Source organism: Pseudochaenichthys georgianus, chromosome 11, assembly GCF_902827115.2.
Source record: "Pseudochaenichthys georgianus chromosome 11, fPseGeo1.2, whole genome shotgun sequence".
NCBI lineage: Eukaryota > Metazoa > Chordata > Actinopteri > Perciformes > Channichthyidae > Pseudochaenichthys > Pseudochaenichthys georgianus.
In genome coordinates this window covers 10,131,308-10,152,726 of record NC_047513.1, presented here as the reverse complement: position 1 = coordinate 10,152,726, position 21,419 = coordinate 10,131,308, and the positions used below count along the sequence as shown (strand labels likewise).

Genomic DNA, 21,419 nt, shown 5'->3' with positions numbered 1-21,419 from the left:
GGCCAAGCTAACACTCCATTCCTGTCAATCACATCCACTCAGCAGTGAGGTTATAAGACCTCTTTACGTATGGCGCTAGCACTTCTTGAATTTCAATGTTATCATCTATATGTATGAAATAAAGCGAATCCATTCTGTCAAAGTGTTCTCCTTCTCAGAGAGAGCCGCATTCACTGCGTTCTGCCATCCCTCAGAATGAGGCGTAATTTGTTATAATTCTGTGCCATCAATCACTTTTTAGTGCGAGCATCCATTTTTCAAATGTTAGACATCTCATTTTGGAAGAAAACACTTAATTTATAGCCCTGTGGTTCTTCATATTTTATCGTGACAGAAATTGCATCAGCCTCCGTGCTGAAATGAAAGGAGCCTATTTCCAAAATGTTGAATGTTGGCACAACATAATATTTTAACAGAGAAATTCGGCAGAATTTCCTTTCCTTTATGTTTTATATATGTTTACCATGTAAATGGTCTGCAAAGGCTAAAATCGCAAAGTTCCCTCCAGAAGGAGTTTCTCTCCAACACACTCCCCCGCGCCTGAAAAGCCTTGTTTTAAATCATTAGTTTAATTCCTAAAACCAATCACAACATAGCCGGCCAGATGACCAATCAGAGCAGACTGGGCTCTGGTTTCAGACAGAGGGTGAAAAGAGGTGCTGCAGCACAGGCAGTATGAGAAAAATAAAGAGCTTTTTGGAACATTAAAGCATGGAAACATCACAGTGGAGGCACAACATACTAATTTGTACCTGAAAATTAGCCATAATATGGCACTTTTAATGTCTCAGAAAATAGATATGTTAATAACACAAGTATGATTGCAGTAAGGACTGAACAATTCATCAATATAACTCAAATGTATTGTTGAAAGTGACAACACTTTAGTTACACTTTAATTTAAAAGTCTGAATAAACAAGAGGAAAAAAAAGCATTTCCCATTGTGTTCCTTTTGCTCACTCACTGCTTACAGTATTTGTCATGCATCGGTTCTCCTTTACAAAACAAACACGCCTGCTACTTCGCTTACCAGTCACAACACAGAGTTGTGAATCATCAGCTGATGCCTGCGGTATGCAGTATGATAATATGCAAAAACAAGCTTTGAAGTCAAATAAATGGCCCGCGCAGCACTACAGCCTCCCCAATGCCTTCAAGATTAATGCTAAAAGACACATAAGATTAATAATTTTGCATTAGCTGCAACAGAAACCTGTCGGGTTGGCGAGGCATATTAATGTTTTGCATGCAACAGAGGAATTCTAACGGGGCACCGGAGGCTAATTTTAATCTCAGGTGTAAATGAGACACAGATTGTTCGTGTGCAGATATTGCCCGTGTGACATGTTAATGTACGGTGAGAGAGGGGGGAGAAGAGAAACATACTGAAGGAGATAGAGAGAGCAGAAAAGTCTCAGCGGGGAACAGTTCTCAATGTCTGAATTATATTCACATTACAACACAGACAAGGCTGCAGCAAATGTAATCAATGATCTAGAGTGTGTACTGGACGTGAGTGTGTGAGGAGGGGATGTTGGCAGACACTCAGTGTTTGCACAATTCAGTACTAAAACTGCACTATATTGCTACCAGACACATTTGGTTTATAATCAAAGAGCTTTCATGGGAGGATTATGCATACTGCACATTAGCATGCACCCTGCCGGATTTTTGCATGTCTGTTTTCTTATACTTTAAGTCCATTTGTTTTGCCATCTCCTGTCATGCCAACAAAATGAAAGACAAGAGAAGAAAGAAAAAATGATGGAAAGAAAAAAGAGCCATATGTGTCTCCAACAGTAAAGATGGTGTCACAGCTGCATCATCTGTCACTTTAACTGCTCTGTATCTTCAATTCTATTGGATTAAAGCCTAATGACGCTAAACAATTTGACAAAAATTACCTCAAGGTCCATTTGGTAGCTTTTCTAGAGCTTTAAATCATATGAAGTTTGGCAGGGTTTTACACTAGTTTTGAGTTGTACAGAAATAGATTTTCACTGTCCTAATAATACAATTGAAATACTGTCTGGACATGGTGTCCATTGAAATGAACACATTGAGTTCCCCGAGAGAAACACAAACTATTTTATTTAGACTGTGGGCCTTTCTCATTTCTCTAAATCCCCCTCCTCGACTCCTCGGTCCTCCGGTAGTGACCCGGAAATGGATTTCAGCGCGCCATGTTGAAGGACATCTCATTTCTCTAAATGCACATCGAGGACCGAGAATCGAGCGTCGAGGAGGCTCTCTGGAGGAGCTATAACCGAGGATACACTGATGGGTCTTCTGCGGATCCTCCGTGGATGTATTTCCGGCAACAGAGATGTTTCAAAGAGTCGTGACGCACGGCCGGACTTATCTCAGCCAATGACAGCTCTGCATGCATCCCCTGGATATTATTTCATTAACTGCTTTCATCGCAATGCAATGTTTACAGAGAGAACAGCTGTGAGGTCCGTGCAGAAAGTAGAGCAGTGTGTAACATGTATATCACTCAGTATAACAGGCCTACTCTCTTTATTTGCTTTAGTTTAGTAGATATATACAAACAAAGAGTCGATATTTGTCTAAGACCATTTAGTGCTTCACATAATAAAATGCACAACGGCTGTAGCCTGATTATGCTTTAGGAGCTGTAGGTGTGTGTGTGTGTGTGTGTGTGTGTGTGTGTGTGTGTGTGTGTGTGTGTGTGTGTGTGTGTGTGTGTGTGTGTGTGTGTGTGTGTGTGTGTGTGTGTGTGTGTGTGTGTGTGTGTGTGTGTGTGTGTGCGTGATTCATTATGTGGGTGCTTCAGTTGATTACTCAGAGGAAGCACTCGAGGAAAATGTGTGCCACAGATTTGTAAGAAGAATTGGAGAGGGTATAAAACTGAAATTAGGCAAAATCTAAATGCTTTACTAACGCACTGTGGTGACAGCAGGCGTGTGGTGTGTGGATCCTGTCACATGCTTCACATTCACCACTGTTACTCGCGTCAGAGTACGGTGAGATGACGCCGATCCCTCCATCCCACTCAGCCGACAGCAAACGGAATGAAGGTCGGCATGAGGGCCAAGCTAACACTCCATTCCTGTCAATCACATCCACTCAGCAGTGAGGTTATAAGACCTCTTTACGTATGGCGCTAGCACTTCTTGAATTTCAATGTTATCATCTATATGTATGAAATAAAGCGAATCCATTCTGTCAAAGTGTTCTCCTTCTCAGAGAGAGCCGCATTCACTGCGTTCTGCCATCCCTCAGAATGAGGCGTAATTTGTTATAATTCTGTGCCATCAATCACTTTTTAGTGCGAGCATCCATTTTTCAAATGTTAGACATCTCATTTTGGAAGAATTTCCCTCTCATACATTATTAAAGAGGGGAAATGTGGGGAGCGAGATTAAAAACACAAAGCGAGAAACTTGAAAATTAGAAGAGGGTGAGAAGTACACAGCAGAGTGTGTGTGTGTGTGTGTGTGTGTGTGTGTGTGTGTGTGTGTGTGTGTGTGTGTGTGTGTGTGTGTGTGTGTGTGTGTGTGTGTGTGTGTGTGTGTGTGTGTGTGTGTGTGTGTGTGTGTGTGTGTGTGTGTGTGTGTGTGTGTGTGTGTGTGTGTGTGTGTGTGTGTGTGTGTGGCGGACAGACATGTCTCAGTTGGTTTGGTGTCCTATGCTTACTGTTAGTACTTGTAAATAAAACATTTGGCCCATTTCAGCGACCAGAGACAGGGGGATATATCCAGTCTCTGATAGTGTTATGTTATTATGAGAGTGCTGTTATACTTGTTTGAAACTGAAATTGTATATATTTATATAAATATATATGTGTGTATCAGTGGCGAACCGTGTCTATCACAACTGGACCTTCGGTAGACACACACCACCCCCGCGGCATTATCCGTCTTTTCTCTGAATTGCCGTCTTGAAAAGGCTACTCACAACAATTCCGCAACAACTGCATCTTCACCTGTTAAACTTGTCATTTCAACGTTAAAAACAACACAACGGCATGGATTGCTTCGTCGCATTCATCTCGATCCTCTGTCTCGAGCCAGTTAACTAGTGGGCCTTCTCATGAACACATCTGTCCATCAGACAGAGGGCTGCTGTGCCTCCTGTCATCATTAATGGACGTCTCTTTAAAATGACCGCTCAGAGGAGAGGATTTAGAATTTCTCTAAACGCCTGGTGCTTCCCCTCCTCTCTCCTCGGTTACCCTCCTCGGTTACCCTCCTCGACTCCTCCGCTCACATCTCCTGTGGGCGGGACTAAGACACGAGGATAGGAGTCGAGGAGGGGAATTAGTGAAATGAGAAAGGCCCTGTGTGTACAGGCAAAGTTTACTTTATGTTATTTATATAAGTTACGTATTTATCACAGTATAATGACAGTGGCGAGCCGTCAGGGCCCTCTAAGCCCTCTCTGAGGGCCTAAGATATTCTGCAAAATCATATTTAAAAACATTCAAAAATATATTATTTTTTGTAATATATTTAAAAAAATATATTTTCTTAGTTACATTTTTCATTAGTTTTACCAAAATAGCTTGATTTAATTGTATTTAAAATAACATTTCCAAATAAATCCTTCGAATCTGCCTCTTCAGTTTCTGTTTGAAGGGTTAAATGAAAGAAGCTCGTCTCTGCGAGGTGAAGACAGGAGCTGATTGGTGGTCCAGCTGTAAATTCACAGAGGGCCAGCTATAGTAACTCAACAAGAGAGTAATGTAAAATGACAGTACAATGGACCAATCATATATTCCCTCTAAATGGGTGGGTTTTATTATCGCGGACTTTATGACAAGTTCCGCCCGCTATGAAGCTTGTTTCCATAGCAACAACAACTTCCTGTCAACAGCGTAAACTCCCATTCAAAATAAAAGCAGGCCAAATTACACTTAAGACATACAACTGCAACAAAAGTAACAAACACAATGCAATATCCTTTTCAATTTAAAAGAACACACATTGGGTTATTTACAGGTGTTGTTTTGTGTGGTCCAGGGTATTTCATTGATGTGTTTTGCACCCCGGGCCGTTGGTTTTGATATTCCGCTGAGACGTAATAACTATTTTTCACGGGTTTAAGGGGTGGGGGTCAGACGGCCTAGGTATAAAAGTCACGGCTCGCCTCTGTATAATGAGGATGTCTTAACCTATAGAAAAGGAACAATATTTGACTGTCCAAACAGGTTTAAAACGGCAGTGCTGGTGTGATGCAGATTTAATGTACTCCGATCAGCAGTTTTGTCCAATTGCCCACAATAAAGGGTTTTATTGATCCAATAACCGACTTATGCATACGATGCTCTAAAATGTCATCACTCAGGCTTCCTACTTCATTGATCTCTGCTTCCGACTTTAAACTGTACTTTATGGTACAGTAGCCGTTCAGATCAATGTATACGCTACCCAATAATCGAGTGAGGAGGAGAAAATAAAGCAAATGAGACATATCCATACACTTAGTAAGGCTACTCCCAAAGCACACTGCTGCTTAAGGCAGGAAGGCCAACACAGATGCAATACAATATATTTTACAAGGACATTTGCTCCTATATCGTTTGTTAAAAATACCAAATGTAGATGGATGATACTGACCCTCCATTTGAAGAACACGATACCCAGATGGCAACATTCCATTGACAAAGATAAATAAGTAAAAAACAGGTTCCTGGAGAATTTCCAGAAACTTTCCCTGTGCATGAGTGTCCATTCTTTACGGTTGTTGCTGTGGACGTGGACCTTTGTAGAGGTGGACATGTAATTATAGTTCAGCAAGCACACCAGCATGTTAAGGTAGTTTGGAGAACCACCTGACATTTCTCATTCATGTTGGACTTTTATGAACAATCAATGTGTTTAAAAATATGAAATCTGTAAGGCCACAGCATGCTTGAAATGTAAAACAACCTTTAAATCCAGAGGCAGAAATATCAGGTTTAAAGAAAGATTTGTAGTCCTTCTTTACTTGCCATTAAAACATTAATGGCATTGCGATTACATTTAACTTCAACATCATTAAAATGCAACCTAATTTAAAACTTTGTAGATTGTGGACGCTGATTGCACCATGAGTTGTGAATCATTTGACCCCGTATCTGCCTTGTCTTTATCCGGTTCAAAAACGATATTGCCCTACTGATATCCAAGCGCCATTAAGTCTTGCAACTGAGTGCAATCTACCTTTTTTGTATTTTGCATCTGAATGCAATTATCCATGTGGCAGAGTATGTGCTTACGGCCAATTTGTCAGTTGCTAAGAGTGAGTCAGCTGAAGCTGGAGGTTTTTTTCAGGGGGTGCTACCCAGAGTGCCACCTCCATCCAAACCTGCCATGGGCAATTAGGAGATTGGAAAAGGATAACGTAAGCCAAGAGCTTTTGGAAAAGAGCGAGAGTGAGTATGTATTTAGTTTTTTCTATCATAACCATATTTTTCATTAATTCTTTCCTCATTTTTTTCTTAATGCACTTTGAAAAGTGACAAGTAGGGGAGCTTTATTCATCTATTTGTCATGACACAACGGTCATTGCATCCTGTCACTGCATTCAAAAATAAATGATTTTGAGTGGACACCTTTTATAGATGCCACCAACTCTCCTTTCTCATTTTACTGTAACTGCTGGTGGCAGTTAGCGCTGCTCTTTGGGAGATGGACTGCAATCTGGTCCATTTGCAAAGAAAAGCTACATTAGTGTGCAAGTTTCGGCGAACACTTATTGGCCCCTCGGAGTCTGCAGCCATGGACTATTGAGCAAGAATGCTAACTTGAGCATGCTAACCACAACATTACAGCATACTCACAATATCAATGCTAATATGCTAATTTTAAGAAGAAGAGATTTCCACCACAATCACAACCTGTGCGTTATCATGGCAAGATTTGCTTATTTCTACTAACGTACAGGTGATGGTTTCATTCAGTATCACAGTAAGTCATGTCAATAAATGAGAAAGCACTATGACAAAGCCCTCCAACTGCCCCACTAAAATGCAATGCAGCCATCATGGCAAACAAATGCATAACCCCATCCGCTATAACATCTTCGTGAAAAAATATATCTAAATGTACATTTCTCCACATCTAAAGCCCAGAACACTCCCTCCCGATGCAACATTTCATATCACTTTCATTACGTTACGTCATATTCAATCCCGCCCTTTTTATTTTGGTCCATTCTCCTTTTCTTTCTTCCTTTCTCCCTTTCATGGACTTCATTGTGACAAAGGTCATTTACATTTACAATAGTGAAAATGATCAGAGCAAGGAATGAAAAAGAATAACAAGGATACGGTGGGCAGGAGAGATTTGTAAGACTGAGAGAAAGGACATATTGCTCTTGCACAAAGATCATGCGAAACCCAGAAACTCTTTCGTACCTATCACCTCTCTGATGATGGCCATTCTGCTGATAATGTTCATTTCTTCTGAAGCAGGTTGTTTGTCTGCAGCTTTTATGTTTCACAGCAATCATGCCCAAAGAAAACATCTGAGGATCCTAGCAGTGTCATCGTGTGTGATGTGATTCACCTGTGTGTGCACTCTGCAGGTGATCATCAGAGCGACTGGCAACACCTGAGTGTGGTTCGGTTGTGTTGCTTTTGTTTCTTGCCATACCTTGTCAAGTTAATATGTAATTGCAAGTGTATTATGTCATTTATCTTAGCCAGAAATGGTTAGTTAAAATTATATTTAAATCTATAAATAACCTGGGTTGCCAGCAATCAAGCTTAACAACGTAATGATACAAAACATATGAAGACCAAGGATATGTATATATTATGCTATAAAGCATCACTGAATAAAATTAAAAGATCATACATCAAATACTCATTTCAAATAACCAGACGAAACATATGGAAATATGTGTTGCCATACAGTGATTTTGGAGATGTCTTAAACAAATGTTATGATCAATATGTCATCACTGTGTAAAAAAACAGTGTGTAACTGTATGACAGAGGCCTATAATTCTTTCAAATAAAACATAATGCATCAGTTTGTAAACAATATGCCGCGTGCCTGTGCTGCTACAGTACAAAGCTCCCAGGTGTGTGCGGTAGTGTGTGTGGGTGTGTACGTGGTCCCCCAGGACACCAGCGTAAATTAATACCGTGTCCTCCGTCAACCTCCCCTAAATGAGGCTTTTACTGTAAGCCAATGTTGAATGGTGAGATGTTATTGCTTTCTTCAGAACCTTTCCTCTGGCTGCAATGCCTGAAGAAGTAACCGATTATTTTTCATCTGCAAACGCAGCACTGCAACTATATCGATACGACAAAGTTGATTAACCTGGCAATGAGTTTTGGGAGTCCAACTGAAATTGTATTATGTATTTCTCTGTTACAGCACACAGCAGGAAACGCAAAAGAGTACTTTACTGTTAACGAGTTCAAAAAAGCTATATTCATAATTTGGCATGGAATAATGTTTGAACAATGACATGTTGTGCTGTAAGAAACAGTGAGCAGAACACATATCCACAAAATGTACTTTGAACAATGTTAGGAAACGTTCAACTTTAGATTGTGTATCACATCCTCTTTTATGGAAACACATTAAACAAGTTGTGACTTTCACGGTGAACTTAGCAGCTGAAATCAGTAGGTGACAGTGATAATGGAGAACAAGGTATTTTTTAAACTACAAATTGACTGCGTTCACCATCTGCTTCTGTATGCTTGTGGAACCTTCACAGATGTGACTTAGCCTCCGGCTACAGAGGAAGTCTTTTCAAGGTAGACAGCTTATCAAGATAAGGGAAAGGCAATGTGGTTTTCTCAGGTTTAAAATGGAATATTGCAGCTTTTAGAAAAATGTATGTACATGATTCCCCTTTTGATACTTGTGTCCAGCAATGACATTTGACTCACCTGGGCTTCATTGTCTTTGAGCAGTCTTTTAATTCGGGCTCCGCCAGGGTCGTCCGTCACGTTAAGAATAACCACACTCTTCTTTTCCCAGCCAATGAATGAACCGTCTGTCATACCCTCCACCATGGCCAGGAAGTCCTCGTAGCCATGGTGACGGGTGGTCACCACAGAGAAGGAGGTCCAGTCGTACTCTTCAAGCACCTCGAATATGACCTCCAGCTGAAGGGCGGTGGAGCAGGTGAACTGGAGATAGATGGAGCCGCTTTCCTGCAATGAGACATAGAGAGAATATGAACCCATGATTACATTAGGGCAATCAGGTAGGCATTATAGTATATTAATGTATGTCTTATATCTTGTATTGAGTGGTGTTGAGTAACCATGTGTGTATGGGTACAGCATTGTGTACTAAACCACTGCTGCGTTTCCAAGAACTGGAACAAACCCAGATTTAGAGAGCAAAGAAGTATCATTATAAAACCTACATGTATAAATTAGGAGACATACTGTGCAAAGAATAGATCATAGTCAGTAAGGGAATGGTGTAAGGTTATGCTACAGATATGTGACTGTGTAAAGGGACTGTTTTGGATGACTGTGGTGTTCTTGCAATTAAACACACGGAAACGTAAATGCCTGTCTCCAGTTTTTTTCTTGAGATATCCAGTAAACAATCACAATTATTAGTTTTAAGGGACACAACAGTATTGCAGTAAGATATATGTAACAATGTGTAAAATATGAACACAAGTAAACAACAAGAAAAGCTGATATCAAATCACTTTCATCAGTTTTGACCAAGTAAGCTTTTTCCTATGTTGGACAATTTTTTTGCGGTTATGAACAAATTCAGTCCAAGAAACACAGCTAGCACAACCACTAACAAGATACCGTGCTAGCATGTGTGATACTGACGATTGCTTGAATTCCATTAAGTTGCACTCTTTTCATTACATGAGATTTCTGAAAAGAGCTGGCGGTATTAAAAGGTCCCATCATATGCTGTTCTGGTTATTACCCGTCCCCTTGTGTGTTACGTAGCTTTTTCTGCATGTAAACGGTCTGCAAAGTCACAAACCCTCAAAGTACACCCTGTAGCGAGTAAAACTCTAACACAGACAAGATGTGTCTATGCTGCCCCAGAACGCCTCGTTGTAGATTTTTGTTTTTCCATTTTCTTCTTCCGGGGCGGGTTGACGTCACTAAGTCCAAATGGACCAATCCTCACACGCACTCACTCAGCCTGAGCTCTGCGGAGCTCCGCACACACACAAACTCACTCAGCCTGAGCTTAGACGCAGCAACCAGGAAACGACACCAGTAATCCAGCTCACACTGTCCGCTCCTCGAGCCTCAAAGGGTGGAGCAGCGAGCCCCGCAACGTCCCGCCTTCACGGCACCCAGACCCCACGCAGCATTCTCATCTGTTTGTCATTACTGGTGTCATTTTCTGGTTGCTAACAAACGCCATTGTAACACATAAACACTGATGTTCTGCTGTAACGGTGATTGACTAATCAGAACAGAGTGGGCGAGCTGACCAATCAGAGCACAGTGGGCTCACAGGGAGGGGGAGGGGGGAGGGGGCAGGAGCTCCAACAAGCCGTTTAGGACAGAGTGAACAGGACAGAGATGCTGTATGAGAAAACCAATGTGATTTTGGAACATTGAAGAATGTAAATCTATTCTAGTAGACCTCAACAATGGAATTATGATCAGTAGAAATGGCCATGTCATGGGACCTTTAAGGTTTGAGTTTTTCCAGTTGGACAGTTGCGTTATGTGCTTCTTAAACGTTTATCTCTAATACAGACGGACAAGCTAACAAAGTAGCACCTTAACAATGGCATTCACTGCCTGCTTCATGTCAGGAAGGTAATTCAGGGACTGTTGAACTCATACTGCAAGTCTCCAAATTGTTAAGCGCGTATCCAGACAGTAGCAGTCTAAGGTAGTTCTTATATTCTCATCCAGATTGTCTCTTTTCTTTGCCTCGTGGCTGACTGACTTCAGTTTCACTGTGAGGTGAATACTCAAGGACAGCCTGCCTTTCAAAAAGAGTCATTGAATAAGGCTTTTCAGAAACAGTGATAGCTTTCTCCTTTTCCAGTCACATTTAATGCACATTGATGAGCTGCTCAATGGTTGCAAGAGGAATTAATTTCATTATTTTCTTTATTGGATTTGTCTTAAACTAGAACAAAGGTAGAATCCATTTTGGTTAAGATGTAGAATGAATGTGAGCCTGAACAGTCAAATAAAGCAAAGGACCCAACAAATCATTATTTTGATCTTCCCATACATTAATGAAAGAGGCAGTGAGCAGGTGTTTGAATGAGTGATCAAAACTCTTTACATGTAGAGAATCAAAGGAGAACTCAAATGTCAACTTAAGGTTAAGCTGCACTAATCTAGGTCAAATACCAAACTAGCATCAGCCTGATTTCTAATGTAAACATTTCTGTAGAGCAGTGGAGTCTACCGGTAATGTGCTGGGAGTGAGTGGTGTGAGTGTAGTCTGAATCATTAAAACAACATTTGAATATCCTGTTGGAAGATGGAGCTAAAACACTCTACACTGAAAAAAACGGGGAGTAAGATTTACTTAGGAAAATCGAGGTAACAAATTGCACTCATAAAACCTAAGTAAATGTAATAACGTGTGTTTCAAGTAGCTGGGTCAATATCACTATAAAGTAACTTTGGTGTTCCCATCAGAATCACTCCGTTATCATGAAAATGTATCAGAATAATGCAACTCTGAGGTCTTATTATAAAAACCAAACATTTACACACATGTCAGTACAATGATAAGTCTCTTGAAATGTGTTCATTTTATACCTTGTTTTTTCTTTGTATGTACGTGATTTTGGCATGTCCCACACACTGATTTGCCTCTCTTAAACCCCTGAATGGAAAAGGGACTCTGCAGAACTGGAGTGAGTAACCCAGTCGCAGTAGGCCTATACTGTCCATCCATTCTGTCAGTACACAGCTGAGCTTCCATTTCCCCTAAAACTGTGTTTTAGGGGACATGCAAGGAGATGTGGAGCCGCAGCTAAAAAAGCTGTGGTACTCTCTGATAGCCCTCTCCTCCGCCAAACCTTCCATGAAAGGAAGATTGGCTTATGGGGAACCGACATTAAAAGGGCAGATTTTCTGCGGAGGTCCTTGAACGCACCGCGGCCACTCTGTTTTCTGACAACAACACGCCAGCTACAGCATCTCTGAACCCGCACAGTGAAAAAAGAAACAAGAAAGAAAGAAAACTAAGTGAAGAGGATAACTTTCATGAATTAAGGACAGACATTTTACAATCAGTTGTAATGGGGTCAGTATCAACACACCTCATCAAACATTGAAAAACTTAGATAACACATATCTGACCAAATGTCCCTTTAAAAGGAAATATATCAATGGCACTCCAACCAAACATCAGTGTTTGTTGGAAGATGTTTGACTGGTGTGCCATGGGCTTTATCTCATCCAATATCTTATCTGAGTGTCTATGAGCAGCTTGTCCTTTGAAAGCATGATCATAAAGCTCATTGAGCTAATATATTAGAATATGAAGGGTTATTAATATACTATGCTCAGTAAAACATATATCATTCATATTTCAATGTAGAGCATATTATAGGTGTAGAAATATAATCAAAATGTCTTTACTGATTCCACCGGGAAAAAAAGTAGTTTTGTACCTTGTGCGACTTCAAAGCAAACTCACCTCTGACCTTAATCACAAGCCGCTTTTGATAATGAATATTTCAGATGCTGACAGATCAGTTTCAAGCTGAGTGTGTAACTCATCAAATGCGTAGCTGACTCCATTCTTTGGTGGAAATCCCAATGCGTCAAAGAGATCCACTTAAAACGAATTGACCCAGCTATTAAAAAATCTCACCTGTCATGATAAACTACTTTGTTAGGTTGATATAGTTAGCACTAGTGCCATTTGGAGAGCTGACACCAATTTATTATTCTGCAACAATGGGCAGCAATCATAATTTTAAACAAGGGAAAATAGGGCTGTACCCGAATATTCGACTATTCGAATATTCGTTCGTTGGCCAACTATTCGGGTTTCAATTTCATTATTCGGATATTCGTTTTTTTTTTTTTTTTCAAACAAAAAAATATTTTTAAAAATAAAATATTTTTCAAACAAATTAATATATTTTTCTAAATGTATGCTATTAATAAAGGCGAATTGCCATATTCTTATACTATAATTATACTTTTGAATTGCACTGTTAAAATGCGGAAATATATACAATCTCAGCCTGTGCTCCTGACATTGCGTTCACTGTTCACAGTCACGAACGCAAATGGCACGCTTCACCTCGCTTCACCTCGTTTCACCCATAAAATGCCGAAGACTTCAGCTGTGTGGGACCATTTTAAATTGGACGACGGTAAAAAGAAGGCAGTGTGCCAAATATGTGATAAGAAACTGGCCTACCACGGTGGCACAACAACTCTGAAAAGTCACCTGGATGCTGTAACCTAGCTTAGCTTAGCTGTTGTGAAGTTGCCATGATGAAGCTGCTTTATCCGCCGTTTAAACAGTAACGTTAAACATGATAAAAACGTGCACTTACTTTGCTTGGAAAATAGTTGCAAGCAAGCAACCGAATTATTTTTTTATATTAGTTTTTTAATTTTATCAGCATAGTGAAAATAATAGGAGTAATGTGGGAACATCTGGGGCTAAGGCAATTATTGGCATAAAGTTGAGTAGCTCAGCCTAATAATACATTGTGGCCATAGGTGCATCCCCACGCATCCCAGCCATCAACATCCTCAACAATACAGCAGACCCTACAGTTAAAAAAAACGATAACGGAGAAAAGAAAGATAGAGATAACAGATGCCATAGTACATTTCATCGCTATGGATATGAGACCCATTTACATAGTCGAAGGCGAAGGCTTCAGAAAATTAATGAAGAAGATGGAGCCCGGCTACACTGTCCCCAAACGCTCCAGTATTTTAGATGCCATGTCTCTGAAGTACAGCGATCACCGAGACCAAATTGTAACTCAGATTGAAAACTCAACTGCCGTAAATTTTACAACGGACATTTGGACCACCTCGGTGCGTATGGAGGCGTATATGGCTGTCACCTGTCATTTCATAACTCGCGAGTGGAAACTCTGTAACTTTGTTTTGGAAACCAAAGTAATGGAAGTAAACCATACGGGAGTAAATATTGCAGAACAGCTTGGAGAAGTGGCGGACGCCTTTGCCATTCCGAATTATAAGCGAGTAGCCGTTGTCCACGACAATGCCAGCAACATGAAGCTGGCAGCTGAAATATGTGTTTTGTATCTTTGTTTGACTGTTCAGGTTGTAAAATGTTATAGACGGAATGTGGAACCAGATTTGGTCCCCGGGTGCTGCGCTGGGTTAAATGCAGAGGACACATTTAGTTTTAATGTTTGCGAGTACTGATACAATAAATACATATAAATCGTAATAGTATGCTCAATCTGCGCTTCTGCTTAACAGCGTGTTGTCAGGTGTCTCGGATTCGGAGCGTGTTATGAAACCTTTTGGGGAAAAAAAAAAAAAATGTGAAAAAAAAAAGTGAAAAAAAAATGTATTAAAAAAAAAATACAAATCTCTCCGCACCGAATATTCGAATATTCGCTGCTGATTACTACCGAATATCCGGAGCCCGAAAAATGGTATTCGGGACAGCCCTAGAAAACGGTAGTCATCTTGATTCACTGGATGGTTAATTTGGTAGCAAGAATTTTGTAGCAAGAATAAAACATATTGATTTTCAACGCTACATCTTTTCTCAGTTGTCATCTGGACTACTGCAACATTCAAACAGTGTGCAGCAAGAAAATGTCAAATTATTAACAAATGTTCTCAACTCGGTGATGAAAAGCAGTTCTGATACTGATGGGCTTAGCGACAGTGACAGAACTAGAGCAATTCTGACAAATATTACATTTCCTCTTCTTCATTATCTTTTAGTGAGGAGGCTAGAGCAGCATATTTCCTGATATGTTTAGAATCCAGAAAATAAATATAGCCTAAAATGACACTACATATCCTTAACTTTATTAACATAATAAGTGCTGGTGTTAAAACGTCTATGTTAATTATTGTCAATGGATCAAATGACATGATACGGACAATGTCAAAATAGATAATACGCTCTCCTCACACTGTGTTTACCAAATTGTTCTGCTCTTAGCATCGTTTTCCATCCACCCATCCATCCATCCATCCATCCATCTTCTCCCGCTTATCCGTGGTCGGGTCGCGGGGGTAGCAGTTCCAGCAGAGAGCCCCAAACTTTCTTTTCCATGGCGACATCAACCAGCTCTGACTGGGGGATCCCAATACGCTCCCAGGCCAGCGAAGAGATATAATCCCTCCACCTGGTCCTAGGTCTACCCCTTGGTCTCTTCCCAGCTGGACGTGCCTGGAACACCTCCCTAGGGAGGCGACCAGGTGGCATGCCCGAACCACCTCAATTGGCTCCTTTTGACGCGAAGGAGGAGCGGCTCAACTCCGAGTCCCTCCCTGATGACCGAACTTCTCACCTTATCCCTAAGGGAGACACCAGCCACCCGGCGGAGGAAACCCATCTCGGCCGCTTGTATCCGCGATCTCGTTCTTTCGGTCATGACCCATCCTTCATGACCATAGGTGAGGGTAGGAACGAAAATGGCCCGGTAGACAGAGAGCTTTGCCTTCTGGCTCAGCTCCCTTTTCGTCACAACGGTGCGGTAAAGCGACTGCAGTACCGCTCCCGCTGCTCTGATTATCCGGCCCATCTCATGCTCCATTGTTCCCTCACTCAAGAACAAGACCCCGAGATACTTGAACTCGTTCACTTGGGGTAAGGACTCATTCCCTAGTTGGAGTGGACAGTCCATCGGTTTCCTGCTGAGAACCATGGCCTCAGATGTGTAGGTGCTGATCCTCATCCCAGCCGCTTCACACTCGGTTGCGAACCGATCCAGTGAGTGCTGAAGGTCGCAGACCGATGAAGCCATTAGAATCACATAATCTGCAAAAAGCAGTGGTGCAATCCTTAGTCCACCGAACTGCAGACCCCCTCCCCCATGACTACACCTCAAAATCCGATCCATGTATATTACAAACAGGATTGGTGACAAAGCGCAGCCCTGGCGGAGGCCAACCCTCACCGGAAATGGGTCCGACTTACTGCAGAGGACCCGGACACAGCTCTCGCTTTGGGAGTACAGAGATTGGATGGCCCTGAGTAGAGACCCCCTCACCCCATACTCCCGCAGCACCTCCCACAGTAACTCCCTGGAAACTCGGTTATACGCCTTCTCCAAGTCTACAAAACACATGTAGACCGGATAAGCGTACTCCCAGGCCCCCTTCAGGATCCTTGCGAGAGTAAAAAGCTGATCCGTCGTTCCACGACCAGGACGGAATCCGCATTGTTCCTCCTCAATCTGAGGTTCGACAATCGACCTGACCCTCCTTTCGAGTACCTTAGAGTAAACTTTCCCGGGGAGGCTGAGTAGTGTGATGCCTCTGTAATTGGCACACACCCTCTGATCCCCCTTTTTAAAAAGGGGAACCACCACCCCGGTCTGCCACTCCTTCGGTACCGTTTCCGACTTCCACGCAACGTTGATGAGACGTGTCAACCATGACAGTCCCTCAACACCCAGAGCCTTCAGCATTTCCGGGGCGGATCTCATCCACCCCCCGGGGCTTTGTCACTGTGGAGTTGTTTGACGACCTCAGTGACCTCCCCCCGGGAGATTGGTGTTGACCCCCCGTAATACTCCAGCTCTGCCTCTAACATAGAGGGCGGAGTTGTCGGGTTCAGGAGGTCCTCAAAGTGTTCCTTCCAACACCCTAACACTCCATCAATTGAGGTCAACAACGTCCCATCCTTACTGTACACAGCTTGGATGGTTCCCTGCTTCCCCCTCCTGAGGTGTCGGACAGTTTTCCAGAACAACTTTGGTGCCGCCCGAAAGTCCTTCTCCATGTCTTCTCCGAACTTCTCCCACACCCGCTGCTTTGCCTCGGCCACGGATGAGGCTGCTGCCCTTCGGGCCTGTCGGTACCTTGCAACTGCCTCGGGAGTTCCCCGGGATAACAAATCCCTGAAGGCCTCCTTCTTCAGTCGGACGGCTTCCCTGACCACCGGTGTCCACAGGAGGTTCGAGGGTTACCGCCCCTTGAGGCACCTAGGACCTTGAGACCACAGCTCCCCGCCGCGGCTTCGGCAATAGAGGCTTTGAACACCGACCACTCTGGTTCAATGTCCCCAACCTCCACAGGAATGCCCGAAAAGCTCCGCCGGAGGTGTGAGTTGAAGGCCTCCTGAACTTGGGCCTCCTCCAGACGTTCCCAGTTCACCCGAACTACACGTTTGGGCTTACCAGGTCTATCCAGAGGATTCCCCCGCCACTCGACCTAACTCACCACCAGATGGTGATCAGTTGACAACTCCGCCCCTCTCTTTACCCGAGTGTCCAAAACATACGGCCTCAGGTCCGATGATACGATAACGAAATCGATCATGGACCTTCTGCCTAGGGTGCTCTGGTACGACGTACACTTATGAGCATCCTTATGTTCGAACATGGTGTTTGTTATGGCCAATCCATGACTAGCACAGAAGTCCAGTAACAAACCACCACTCCGTTTCAGATCAGGGGGGCCGTTCCTCCCAATCACGCCCCTCCAAGTGTCTCCATCATTGCCCACATGTGCGTTGAAGTCTCCCAGCAAGATTAAAGAGTCCCCTTCAGGAGCTCCATACAGGACTCTTTCCAGGGTCTCCAAGAAGGCCGTATACTCTGAACTGCTGTTGGGTGCATAAGCACACACAACAGTCAGAGTTTTCCCCCCCATAACCCACAGGTGTGGGGAGGTGACCCTCTCGTCCACTGGGGTAAACTCCAACAACGAAGCACCTAACCGGGGACTTGTGAGTATCCCCACACCCGCCCGGCACCTCACACCTTGAGCAACTCCGGAGAAGAATAGAGTCCAACCCCTATCCAGAAGTAAGGTTCCAGAGCCGACGCTGTGCGTAGAGGTGAGCCCAACCAGATCCAACTGGTAACGCTCCACCTCCCGCACAAGCTCCGGCTCCTTCCCCCCCAGAGAGGTGATGTTCCACGTCCCCAAAGCCAGCTTCTGTCGCCCGGGTCTGGTCCGTCGAGACCCTCCGCTTTCACTGCCACCCTTCTGGCAGCGCACCCGACCCCATCGCTGTTTCCCGTGGGTGGTGGGCCCGCGGGACGGAGAAGCGGAGGTATTGCCCACGTTGCCTTTTCGGGCTGGGCCCGGCCTGGCTCCGTGGCAAGCCCGGCCACCAGACGCTCGCCGACGAGTCCTCCTTCTGGGCCTGGCTCCAGAAGGGGACCCCGGGCTTCCTCCGGGACGGGTATCCTCACTTCTTGTGTCGTCTTTCATGAGGTCTTTTGAACCAATCTTAGTCTGGCCCCTTGCCTGAGACCAATTTGCCATGGGAGACCCTACCAGGAACACAAGGTTCCAGACAACACAGCCCTCAGGTTCATCAGGGCACACAAACCTCTCTACCACGGTAAGGTGCTGGTTCTTCAGGGAGGAAGCATCGTTTTCCGCATTACTTTATTTGTTTGACTTTCTGCTCGAGTCCCACAGCTCTCATAGAAATAACTCAGCACCAAACAGCATGCAGACAAAGTTAGCAACTAGCAGGTGAACAAACAGACTATTTAGGAATTATATGAGACCAAAACAACACTGGAAGGAGGGTTAATATTGGACATCCAGAGGCCAAAATCTCAACTAATACATGTTAGTGTGGCTTTATGTCTGCGGGATGTGTAAATAGATAATTACTTCCTCCTATGTTTACCATATATACTGTAAAAGGTCATACTATTTTAATGTGTAACATATTTTTCCACTGCTCCCAAGCAGCCAGCAAAATGAATTATGATGCATGTATGCAAACATGATTGATGTATTACTTATGATTCAAATGTTATATTAATCATACTTTAGAAAAAGAGGACTTGCTATGTCATTAATGTAAACCTCATGAGAAAACATTCAGTAAAGAAACAGTTGTTGGGTGATCCAATAGAAGAATAATTAGGGTTCATGCAACATAAGCATGCCAAACCGTTTGCAGCATGTCAATCCCTTATTCTTTTCTCTGCATCCATCTCCATTTTCACACTTAAAACATATACATCAAAAGTGCCCCAAAAGTGATATAAAGGAACAGTTGCCTTCCAGGGAAAGACTGCAGTCTCATTCACTACATTTCTGGATAGTCATTTACTGATAAAATACATAATCTAATGTGTGCCTGCAACGGCTGGCACAAACCATAACTAAACCCTAAGCACCCTTTAAATCAAAGGATAGCTTTATAATTTGTTTAAGTCATTAACTGTTTGCATTTCCCCATTGAGCTACTTTCAATATTTTAACAAAGAGGGAATGTAAAAATAAGCATTATATTATCCTCAGAGGAACTTTGGAATAGATTTTTGAACAAAACAAGGACTGTGGATTTTGTCCCCCATCATTTAAAATGAAAATGCATTTGTATCTGTGATGATTTTATTGTCAGTTGGAACAGAAGGAATGCCTACAGCAAAACTGTTAACATGTTAAGCTTCACCTGACTATTGTTTTTTAAAGGGACCTATGAAATGTATCCTCCAACCATAAAGAATCAATATTTACCTTAATTTCAAACAGTAGTGCTTGAGAGGTAATTTTTTCAAACACTGCCCTCATTATTTATTACAATCTTTGTTTCATCTTTTACAGACAGTCCTATAATTAGTCCAATAGAAATAAAAAGGGTAGATGATGCAACGTAAATAAATCAATGTCTACCTGTTGCTCTCGTCCCAGGCTGGCCCCTCCCCCTACGGCTACCACAGGAACCCCCGTCTGGGCGGAGACAAACTCCAGCATAGGGGCCAGAGGGGCCTGGTTCGGTGGCGGCGGTCTCTCCTCCTCAAACACCAAACCCTGGAAGTCAAGCAAAGGTTGCACAGTGAGACAAAGCACTTCACACAAAAGGTATCAGCCTCATTGAGAGGACATTTCATAAGCTTCTCATCACACTTCATTAAGCTGCCGCTTCTTTTATTCGTATGCACCAAGCTTGGAGAATAAATTAAAGGGTGAACAAGAGAGCTAAATATACGTTTAAGAAGTAATCCACATTTTAACTTAAGTAAAAGTTGTAATACTACAGTGTAGAGATACACAGAGATGTAGTATGTTACATGTGTCATAGTCTGCTCCATCATTCACCAGTAGTTTTCCATTCACCTGTCTCACCTGTTTTCCACACCCACTCGTTAGCTCACTCTCTTTCTCTTCTGCACCCATTAGCTTCTGCCAGTATTTAAACCCGCACCTTACACACACTCTTTGCCAGATTGTACTTTGCCTCGTGCTTGTCTTTCCCGCGTTTGATACTAGATTGCCTACCCGGTTCCGACCCTGCCTGTCCTCGATCTGCCTGCTCTGCCTGTTCCCTGATCCTGCCTGTCCCTCGACTATCCTGTCTGGCCTGTTATCCGACCCTGCCTGTATCTACGCTGACCGCATCGCTTACTCCCTGACTCTCTGCCTGTCCCTGACTCACCTTCTGCCCGCTGTCCTCCGGTGCGTTAAACTGCCCGGTTAGTATTCCTCAGATCCAGTGGAATCTCCAATAAAGTTTATTACCAATTCTCCTTGGTTTCTCGAGTGCTGCATTTGGGTTCTCCTTAAGGTTGTGACAACATGTTTCAGTCTGACATATACAATTGTACTTAAAAAGTAAAAGATGATGGTGAGAGGAACTCCCTCTGGTGTGGATTTGGGGATTTTAGCCATTGCAGTCCATTATCATGTACAACAACCTATATAACACACTATAGGAAAGGGAAAACCTCATAAAAGCATAATAGGGCCCCTTTAATGTGAACATCATTTTAATTTTGCAGATTGTAAAGGTGGAGCCAACTTCACTGACTTTTTCTGCAGCCATGTATATTAGTCAAATCTTAATCCATTAGTCAATTTAGTTTTATTCATAATATTATGAACCTGCAAAATAAATTAATAAATATTGGAAAATAAAAGTAGTGAATAAAAAGTGCAAATTGTAGTTGAGTAGTAGCATAGAATATAAGAAAGTAGAAGTACCTCAAAAATCTACTTAAGTACAGTACTTGAGTAAAGGTACTTTACACTACTGAAATATGAGTATGGTCCTAAACCTTCAACAGAATAAAGTATATCTTCTAATACAGATTTAAAGAGGGTCTATTATGCTTCTTGCAGTTTTCCCTTTCCTGCACTGAGTTGTATAGGTTTGTGTGCATGTAAATGGTCTGAAATGGCAAGAGATGTGCAGAGACAAATCTCTAGGCAGTTGATCAATCACAACAGAGACGGCCAGCTAACCAATCAGAGCAGACTGGCCTCTGGTTTCAGACAGAGGGTGAAAAGAGGTGCTGCAGAGGCAGTATGAGAAAAATAAGCAATGTTTGAACATTAAAGTTTGTAAACATGTCACAGTAGAATAGATGC

At 42.6% G+C, this 21,419-nt stretch overlaps 1 pseudogene; it reads right to left on the bottom strand.

Annotated features, from left to right (window-relative positions):
* Positions 1–21,419, bottom strand: part of LOC117455484 (glutamate receptor ionotropic, NMDA 2D-like) — a 233,194-nt pseudogene that overhangs the window by 190,895 nt on the left and 20,880 nt on the right.